General features: G+C 32.7%; 1 non-coding gene across 1 annotated transcript; it reads right to left on the bottom strand.

Moving 5' to 3' along the window:
* Positions 1-4,495: 4,495 nt before the first annotated feature.
* On the bottom strand, positions 4,496-4,602 carry LOC139846085 (small nucleolar RNA R71). The gene has a single exon (XR_011758830.1). It is a non-coding gene; the product is annotated as a small nucleolar RNA R71 (small nucleolar RNA).
* Positions 4,603-10,868: the final 6,266 nt, after the last annotated feature.

Below are 10,868 nucleotides of genomic sequence, written 5' to 3'. Positions count from 1 at the left end.
AAAACAAAGATCTTCAACACATGTGTTGACCACATCAAGTATAGAAGTGTCGGCAACATGTGTCTCAAGAAGATGACCATCAATTTGACTGGTAGGATTGTAAAATTGCAATCCTCTAGTTGGGAGTCCCAAAGCATTGTTGAAGGTATCCATATCCCAGCAATATGGTATACCTTGCAACACAAACCTAACATTCTTGTCTTCTTAAGAAAATGAAAAATTCTGATAGAACTCACGTACACAATCATCGTAAACAGGAAAAATGTCACTTATCATGCACAACAATGATAATTCTTCAAACTGCTCGTATGTGAGTTCATGATCTTCTCTAGGATCAATTCCTCTTAAAAAAAAAACCCCATCGAGGATTGTCCTCTGAGATATTGAAATTTGACGACGGCGATGCATAGTTAGAAAAGAAGAAATGTGAAAAGTTTTAGTTTGATAAACATAAGTAGATAATAAAATGTTTAAATAGAATTCATAAAGACAATAATCTTGTGCAAACCGGCATTTAAAAATACGGTTTCTGTTTTTTTTTTTTTTTTTTTTTTTTTGTCAGAAGAAGTACTTAACCCAGAACTTTAATATCACGGGTGGGAAAAAACCATTGGTAATTATTTCAGAAGCTCAAACTGGAGTTCCAAACTCTGGATTCAGAATGGGTCAGAAAAGCTACAACACCAGAGTTCCTAACTCTGGATTCAGAATGGGTCAGAAAAGCCTACAAAATCGGAGTTCAAAGGCCGGTTTGCATTCACTATGTTGTATCAATTTACTGTATCAAACAGACTTTTTTAACTTTTATCTATATTTATACCACTATTATCTTCAATCCAAACACAATTCCATTTCAAATACAACAAAATGTCTAATTCTGAAAATGATGGATGGGAATACCTTCTTGATGTCGATGATTCCGACATCACCTATATTGGCTCGCAACGAACTCAACCTGTATCCATTACTAGTTCGGCTCAAACAAATTTGCTGCCAACTCCTTTGCCGACTGGGTCTCCAATCTGGTCGCCAGCATCCCCCCAACCTACTCGTAAAAAACAAAAGCAACCACAACCTTTTACACCACCACGACCTATGTTGCGCTGTTCTGGGTCTAGCAACACGAACAAACTATCGTACCGGATTCCCGGCCCAGCTGGTGTTTTCCAAGAGGCGTACGAACTTCGAAATGATGAGAATAACGTTGTGGATGGGAAGTCCACACAAGATTTTGTAAATGAGGTCATAAACAAAGCTGAATATGATGATTCCTTTACAAAAGCTTCGTGGCTTAACGCCATGTTCTTCCTTTTTAAATTAATGTCTCCTAACTAAGTTATTATTATGCTTATTTAAATCAAAGTAATCGTGATGTTAGACTAAATATTAAAGATGAGGTTATTGGATTTTGTACCATAATTTGGGTTTGGACAAAAGACCGACACTTGTGAACATTGGACTATGGACTATTAATAGATGGGGGTATTGTCTAATTGAATGACAACTCATTGGAATCTGTCGAACCTATCTTCAAATTAGTTAATCTAATAATTATTAAATTGATTACGAATGTCCTATTTAGTGACGTTTATACGACATCGTTTAAAATCATTTAATTTAATCAATTGGATTGGGTAATTTATTATTCATTATGGCCAAGTGAATAAATTAATGTATCATGGACTAATTATAACAGGGGTGGATTACATACAAGGGTAATTGGTGTAATTGTTAACAAAGTATTAAAACCTTGGATTATACGCAGTCGATAACCTGGTGTAATCATTAAACAAAGTATTAAAACCTTGTTACAGTTTGAATCCCTAATTAGTTGGAATATTTGACTTCAGGAATAAGGTTAATTTGACGAGCATTCTATAATTATGACCGATGAACTACTATGGACAAAAAACCAGATAGGTTTCAAATAATACAGGTGAAAAGGACAATTAACCCAAGAGTAATAGATTAAAATCAAAACGTCAAACATCATGGTTACGGAAGTTTAAATAAGCATAATTTTTTTATTTTATATCTCATCGTACTTTTATTTACTGTCATTGTCATTTTAAATATTGTTATTTATTTTACGCATTTTAATTATCATCATTTATCTTTACGCTTAAAATATAAAATCGACAAACTGGCTATTAAATGGTAAAACCCCCCTTTTATATAATATTATTACTACTTATATATATATATATATATATATATATATATATATATATATATATATATATATATATATATATATATATTATATAAATATAGTTGTTAAAAATATAGTACGTATCACTAGCTCCCTGTGGAACGAACCGGACTTACTAAAAACTACACTACTCTACGATTAGGTACACTGCCTATAAGTGTTGTAGCAAGGTCTAGGTGTATCCATTCAATAAATAAATAACTTGTGTAAATTGTATCGTATTTAATAGTATTTTGTAATAAAAATAATAGTATTTCGTACTACACGCTGCACACATCAAGTTTTTGGCGCCGCTGCCGGGGACCCGGCGAAACGCTATATTTTTAAGCTATATTTCTTATTTTTTATTTTGTAAAAATATTTTGTATTTATATAAAAACATAAAAAAATAATAAAAAAATACTATATATATATATATATATATATATATATATATATATATATATATATATATATATATATATATATATATATATATATATATATAAGTGTTTAAATATATATATTTTTAAGATATATAAAATTAAAAAAAAAAGTATTTTTATTTTTACTTTTAGTTTTTAAATATAAGTTTATTTTTATCCATTATTTTATAAAATCAAAATCAAATAAATATTAATTATTATAATTAAAATTGGGCCGAACCGGAATTTAGCCCAAAACATTTCTGGTAAACTGGGTCATGCGACCGCATGAGACCATAGGCCAATATCCATGCGACCGCATGGTTAGACTGGACAGGTCTGATCCTTAAATCATAATTACGCGTAGGGTTTTATTAATTATTATTATTATTATTATTTTAACCTAATTAGGGTTTTAATTATTTAATATATATTTATATCTAGTTTTATTATTAATTGTAATTTCAAGTTTTAGTATTATTATTAAATATATAAATTAATATTTTTATATACTAATAATATAAAAATAATTTTTTTATAAAATTTTATTTTTATCATTTTTATAATATATCTTTTTATTAATTGTATATTTTTATCATTTAACTCGTAAACTGTATATTTATCGTTCGTAATTAGTTTTAAGCTTAGTTTTTACCGTAGTTATTTTATATTTCTAGTTTTTAGGCTTTGTCGTAAAATCTATTAAGTACTTTTTCTTTAGATTAAGATTTAGGCGCTTTAGAACTTTGCGACGCCGTTTACATATTTTAGTACCTTTTAAGTTATTGCCGTTTTGGATATAGAATTCCCTTTAAGCTTTAGTACCTTTAGACGCAAGTTTTAATATTTAGTTTTTAGACTTTTTACGTTCTTATTACTATTTTTTCGATTTTTTTTGTTGTTCGACGTTTGTTTTTCGACGCGTTTTTTTTCTTTCTCATTTCTACGTTCTAGTTTTTAGGACATAGAATTTTATTTATTTTCTTAAACTTCGACGGAAAAATTATTTTAAGCGGTTAAATTGATAGACATCCAAAATTTTTTGCTTCGTAGTAATAGTTGGATTTGTTAGTGGCTGAGTTGTGGATTTTCCGACTTAAAAGATCCTGGCTCCCTGCTGCATGTTTTGGCTATTCGAAACGTGGGCAAAAGCAGAAAAGTCTATTAATTTGATAACTTATATAATTTCTAATAGGATATTCAATGAATGCACCGAGCAAAACGTTCACCACCTTTCATACGTTCACCTCCTGTAACTCGATCAAGACATCTAGCCAATATTGTCGCCGTTGATTTTTCTTTAGAAACATCATCTAGTCGAACAAGTACTCCAGTTCAAATTTTCAATAATCCATTTTTTGAAACCGACTTCACTACCGAGAACCAGGAGGATATTCAAGGACAATTCCAAGATCCAGAACCACTAATCATTCCTCCTGAACTACAAACCGTTAAATCAGAATCCTCTAGTGATTCGTATTCAACAAATTCAATTATGGAAGTAACGGAACCTCTAAGTATGGAAGACCAAATGAGAGCCACATGCACGGGCCAAGGTCACGCCATTATTAAGCCAGATGTTAATGTGCCAGATTATGAAATCAAGGGACAAATCCTACACATGGTAACTAATCAATGCCAATATAGTGGTACGCCAAAAGAAGATCCAAACGAACATCTTCGAACCTTTAATAAGATTTATACTCTATTCAAAATCAGAGAGGTTGAGGATGAACAGATCTATCTCATGTTGTTTCCCTGGACTTTAAAGGGAGAAGCCAAAGATTGGTTAGAATCGTTACCTGAAGGAGCGATTGATACATGGGATGTTTTAGTTGAAAATTTTCTTAAAAGATTCTTTCCGGCATCTAAAGCCGTGAGACTTCAAGGAGAAATTGTTACGTTCACACAAAAGCCAAATGAAACTTTATATGAAGCGTGGACAAGATTCGAAAAGTTGTTGAGAGGATGTCCTCGGCACGGTTTAGACACTTATCAAATAGTACAAATATTCTACCAAGGTGTCGACGTTGCTACACGAAAAGATATCGACACAGCAGCTGGTGGTTCCATTATGAAGAAAACCGCAACCGAAGCTCACAAAATTATTTATAACACAGCCTCCCACTCTCATGAGTGGCATCAGGAAAAAGATATTTTCGTTCATCTAAAGCGGCTAGAGCCGATTCTAGCCATGACTTTGATTCCGTTTCCGCAAAAATAAATGCTTTTGAGAGACGAATGGAAAAGATGACTAAAGATATTCACGCAATACGAATCAGTTGTGAGCAATGCGATGAACCACACTTAATGAAAGATTGTCACATTGAGCAAACCATGGAACAACGAGAGAATGTTTCCTACATGAACCAAAGGACGGGAAATAATTATCAAAATAATTATCAAAATAATTATCAACCGCCAAGGCCAAATTTCAATCGAAATCAAAACATTCTTTATAATCTAAATGGACCCAACAATAACTCGTACAACCAACAAGGTCCGAATAACCAACCAACTCAAAACAACACTTTCAATCAACAAAGACCTAGCTTGTGTAAACCACCACAACAAACCGAAGAGAAAAAGCCAAATCTGGAAGAAATGATGGCAAAGCTAATGGAATCTCAAACATAATTTATTACATCTCAAACCCAAACAAATGAGAGGTATGATCAATCATTAAGAACTCAAAAAGCTTCCATTTTGAATCTAGAAAAACACGTAGGTACTCTTGCTAGTATGATGAGTGAGAGGGAACAAGGAAAGCTACCGAGTAATACTGAAGTAAATCCTCGGAATGAGAATGTTAATATGGTTTCAACGAATTCTGAAAAACCAGCATCAGAAGATGGGAAGGTTTTTGATGTGAGTAATAATGAAGAAGTTACACCACCACCACCACCCGAGTATGTAAAGCCAGTGGTGGCACCATACAGACCACCCATCCCGTTTTCAAGAAAAGGAGTTGAGTATGAGTAAGTGATAGGTAATAAAGTTTGTGATACCTCTGGAAAGAAGAAGAAGAATAAGAAAGTACAAGAAACAAAAACCTTAAAAATAAACCCGGTAAAGACAGTTCCACCGAAACCTCCACCCAGGTTGGGTGATCCGGGTGAATTTATTGTTCCTTGTCTACTTAGTGATTGTGTCATGTATGATGCACTAGCAGATTTAGGTGCAAGTGTGAGTGTTATGTCTCTTTCATTATATAAGAGATTAGGAGTAGGTGAGTTAAGTCCAACGGAGATGAGTGTTCGACTCTTTGATCAAACCATTAGGCACCCAGTTGGAATTGCTGACAACCTACTCGTTCAAGTAGGTAATTTAACCTTTCTAATAGTAACAATAATAATAAAAAACACAACCATTACTAATATTTTACAATCAACATTATCCATTATAGTATTCACCATGGATATCATATATCCTACTGAATTCAAGTGCGTCAGATAATAGTATATATTTTGAGTTTATTGGCTCTAAGAAAACCAAAAAACATTTTTTTTTATTTCTACACAAATATTAAAACGAAGATCTTCAACACATGTGTTGACCACATCAAGTATAGAAGTGTCGGCAACATGTGTCTCAAGAAGATGACCATCAATTTGACTGGTAGGATTGTAAAATTGCAATCCTCTAGTTGGGAGTCCCAAAGCATTGTTGAAGGTATCCATATCCCAGCAATATGGTATACCTTGCAACACAAACCTAACATTCTTGTCTTCTTAAGAAAATGAAAAATTCTGATAGAACTCACGTACACAATCATCGTAAACAGGAAAAATGTCACTTATCATGCACAACAATGATAATTCTTCAAACTGCTCGTATGTGAGTTCATGATCTTCTCTAGGATCAATTCCTCTTAAAAAACAAACCCCATCGAGGATTGTCCTCTGAGATATTGAAATTTGACGACGGCGATGCATAGTTAGAAAAGAAGAAATGTGAAAAGTTTTAGTTTGATAAACATAAGTAGATAATAAAATGTTTAAATAGAATTCATAAAGACAATAATCTTGTGCAAACCGGCATTTAAAAATACGGTTTCTGTTTTTTTTTTTTTTTTTTTTTTTTGTCAGAAGAAGTACTTAACCCAGAACTTTAATATCACGGGTGGGAAAAAACCATTGGTAATTATTTCAGAAGCTCAAACTGGAGTTCCAAACTCTGGATTCAGAATGGGTCAGAAAAGCTACAACACCAGAGTTCCTAACTCTGGATTCAGAATGGGTCAGAAAAGCCTACAAAATCGGAGTTCAAAGGCCGGTTTGCATTCACTATGTTGTATCAATTTACTGTATCAAACAGACTTTTTTAACTTTTATCTATATTTAAACCACTATTATCTTCAATCCAAATACAACAAAATGTCTAATTCTGAAAATGATGGATGGGAATACCTTCTTGATGTCGATGATTCCGACATCACCTATATTGGCTCGCAACGAACTCAACCTGTATCCATTACTAGTTCGGCTCAAACAAATTTGCTGCCAACTCCTTTGCCGACTGGGTCTCCAATCTGGTCGCCAGCATCCCCCCAACCTACTCGTAAAAAACAAAAGCAACCACAACCTTTTACACCACCACGACCTATGTTGCGTTGTTCTGGTCTAGCAACACGAACAAACTATCGTACCGGATTCCCGGCCCAGCTGGTGTTTTCCAAGAGGCGTACGAACTTCGAAATGATGAGAATAACGTTGTGGATGGGAAGTCCACACAAGATTTTGTAAATGAGGTCATAAACAAAGCTGAATATGATGATTCCTTTACAAAAGCTTCGTGGCTTAACGCCATGTTCTTCCTTTTTAAATTAATATCTCCTAACTAAGTTATTATTATGCTTATTTAAATCAAAGTAATCGTGATGTTAGACTAAATATTAAAGATGAGGTTATTGGATTTTGTACCATAATTTGGGTTTGGACAAAAGACCGACACTTGTGAACATTGGACTATGGACTATTAATAGATGGGGGTATTGTCTAATTGAATGACAACTCATTGGAATCTGTCGAACCTATCTTCAAATTAGTTAATCTAATAATTATTAAATTGATTACGAATGTCCTATTTAGTGACGTTTATACGACATCGTTTAAAATCATTTAATTTAATCAATTGGATTGGGTAATTTATTATTCATTATGGCCAAGTGAATAAATTAATGTATCATGGACTAATTATAACAGGGGTGGATTACATACAAGGGTAATTGGTGTAATTGTTAACAAAGTATTAAAACCTTGGATTATACGCAGTCGATAACCTGGTGTAATCATTAAACAAAGTATTAAAACCTTGTTACAGTTTGAATCCCTAATTAGTTGGAATATTTGACTTCGGGAATAAGGTTAATTTGACGAGCATTCTATAATTATGACCGATGAACTACTATGGACAAAAAACCAGATAGGTTTCAAATAATACAGGACAAAAGGACAATTAACCCAAGAGTAATAGATTAAAATCAAAACGTCAAACATCATGGTTACGGAAGTTTAAATAAGCATAATTTTTTTATTTTATATCTCATCGTACTTTTATTTACTGTCATTGTCATTTTAAATATTGTTATTTATTTTACGCATTTTAATTATCATCATTTATCTTTACGCTTAAAATATAAAATCGACAAACTGGCTATTAAATGGTAAAACCCACCTTTTATATAATATTATTACTACTTAGAATGACACTTAGTCATTGACATAGAAGAGGACTCAAACATTCCTCTGATTTGAGGTCGACCATTCTTAGCATCCACCAGGACGTTATTTGATGTAAGAGAGGGTAGAATGACACTTAGTGATGGTGACAAATCGGTCACCTTTGTGAGTCGAAAGGCTAAATCTCCACCAACTAAAACCATTTAACCAACAAAAACGATTGGTAAGAACCATGTTGTTTTACCAACTCCAACGGTAGTGCTTAACAATAATAAAACGCCTAAGTGTGGGGAAAATAAAGTAACACCTAATGATGACTTGATAACAAAGAACCCCATTGTTGATATGAAATTAAATGACTCCGTTATTAACAGTTCAATGAAGAAACTTATTAAACGGATTCGTGATGCTAGAACCAAGGGGAACTTTAAGTTATGTAACCGGTTAGTATCCAATCTATCGCCTAAAGAAAAAGGCGAAACAAGTTGAATTTGTGGATATTACACAGGAATCCGACCAATGGCTTAAAGCAAAAGTCACAGATATGCAAGTTGATTATGGTCCAAGAGAAATTGACAATGAAGTTAATCACAATTTCAAAACCACAGCTACCTAGGTGTGGGGAGATTCAAATGTTCTAAGAAATAATGCTGTCTAGAGTTATTTGTTCTGTTCTCGTGTAGTTCCGAGAATGGAATTCGATTGGTCTTTTCCACTAGCAGACACTAAAGAACTAGTTTTCTACCCCCATTCTGATTTATTTTTTTTTTGTAGGTTTTGTATGAAATTAATACGCTTTTTAAATTTAAGTTTTGTGTGAATTTAAAAACAAAATTTACTTTATTTCATTAAGTTTAAAAAAATGATTTCTAAAATTCGTCGTAAGTTAAAGACTAGATCATAGAATCAAAATTGCTTTACCAGAGGGCGGGGAGAAAAATTTTGTTATCATTATTTTTAATTTTATTGATCTAAAGTATACCAAAAAAATTAAAGAACCCAAAAATCTTTGCTTTTAAAACAATCGCTTTAAAAACGACAAATTTTAAATTTTGTCGAGGGACGGACTAGGTAAACATACTGAAACTACCTAAAGTAAAAGGAAACAAAATTTTTAAAAAAAATTATTCATTTAAATTGTTTTAATAAATAAAGGTTTTATAAAAAAATATATATGTAAAAGTATGTATATATATGTTTGTAGTTTATCTCATGTACAAAATAGAGTAAAACAACGCACTTTCAAAGACTGACATTAAGTTCAGCAAAAGCTACTAATTTTGACGACAAGACGCAAAATATCAAATGTGATATAAAATAATATGTTTGCAAACTCGGTATTTTTAATCACTTTTCTACACTAATCACCCTCATGAATTTATAATTATAGTCTGATTTCATGCAAATGAGGGCATTGCATGATCTCAAGTGTGGGGAAGGGTTATAAATTCTCTCGGGTTTACACTTAGTTTAATTGCCAAATTTTGTGAAAATTTGAAAAATTTTCAACTAAATGAATTCAAAATCATGTTTATACATATTTATGAACGATAAAACTAGGTGTTAATGCTGAAATTATTGTTACCTCGGAGAGAACATAAATGGAGAAATAACCCAAAACATTAGAATTCATTTAAAATGGAATAAAGGAGAATAAAAAGGCAAATAAAGAAATAAAATAAAAGCTAAATGTGGGAAGAATGCACCAAGTTCTTTAACATATATCACATATATTTGTACAAGATTATTGCAGGTACTTTTGTTTTGGACGATTTTAATCAGTTTTACCCGATTTCTTATAATATATTTGAAAGAAATGTGCCACTTGATTTAAAAGGAAGTAAAGTCTTCCGAAAAAAGAAATGAAGGAAGTAAAGTCTTCCGAAAAAGACAAGCGCTTCTTGATTTAGGTCAGGAAGTTGTCGTCCAGACCAGTTGTAGAGTCTACGAAAAACCTTGAAAAGTTTTCTCGAAAATCAGCTGGAAATCCACGGACCTCAGCATCAAACAGGGTCGCCAAGTGGTCAGACTTATCCTAACCATGAGAGGATCTATCTCGTAAAATGGGGAGGGCGCCGTGCAAATTAGCTTGATAAGACTAATGAATCAGACCCCCAGAAAAGGATAATCTCTTTAAAGATCAAAAATTAGCTTTTAAGCCTGATATTACTCAATTCTTGAGATTGACCTTAAAGATTGAGAATTACAAACTCATGGAATTCAATGATATCTAAACTCGAGCTTGAACGAGAAAATATTTTGATCAAATTAAACCGATTTGTTTTCTGAAAACCCATTTTCAATGCGTTCATTACCATTGAACGTAAAATCCTAAGATTTCATCGAAATTCATTAGGTCACATGAACCAAATTGGGTGTCAACCGTAAGAACGGTGGTTGTATAGCATGGTCGAAGACAGGACCTTGTGCTAGACCGAAAAATTATAGGGTGATCTTTACTATTTCTCCTACAAAGGATAGTAATTGCATCCGACACGTTGTGGACCATGAACATCTGCATGTCATTAGACATTGCCTTAACAGTTGCTTGTTCAACGCTTTCCTTTACAA

The sequence above is a fragment of the Rutidosis leptorrhynchoides genome, chromosome 4 (assembly GCF_046630445.1).
Source record: "Rutidosis leptorrhynchoides isolate AG116_Rl617_1_P2 chromosome 4, CSIRO_AGI_Rlap_v1, whole genome shotgun sequence".
Taxonomy (NCBI): Eukaryota; Viridiplantae; Streptophyta; class Magnoliopsida; order Asterales; family Asteraceae; genus Rutidosis; species Rutidosis leptorrhynchoides.
Note: the sequence above shows the minus strand (reverse complement) of the source record. Positions and strands in the feature narration are given on the sequence as shown.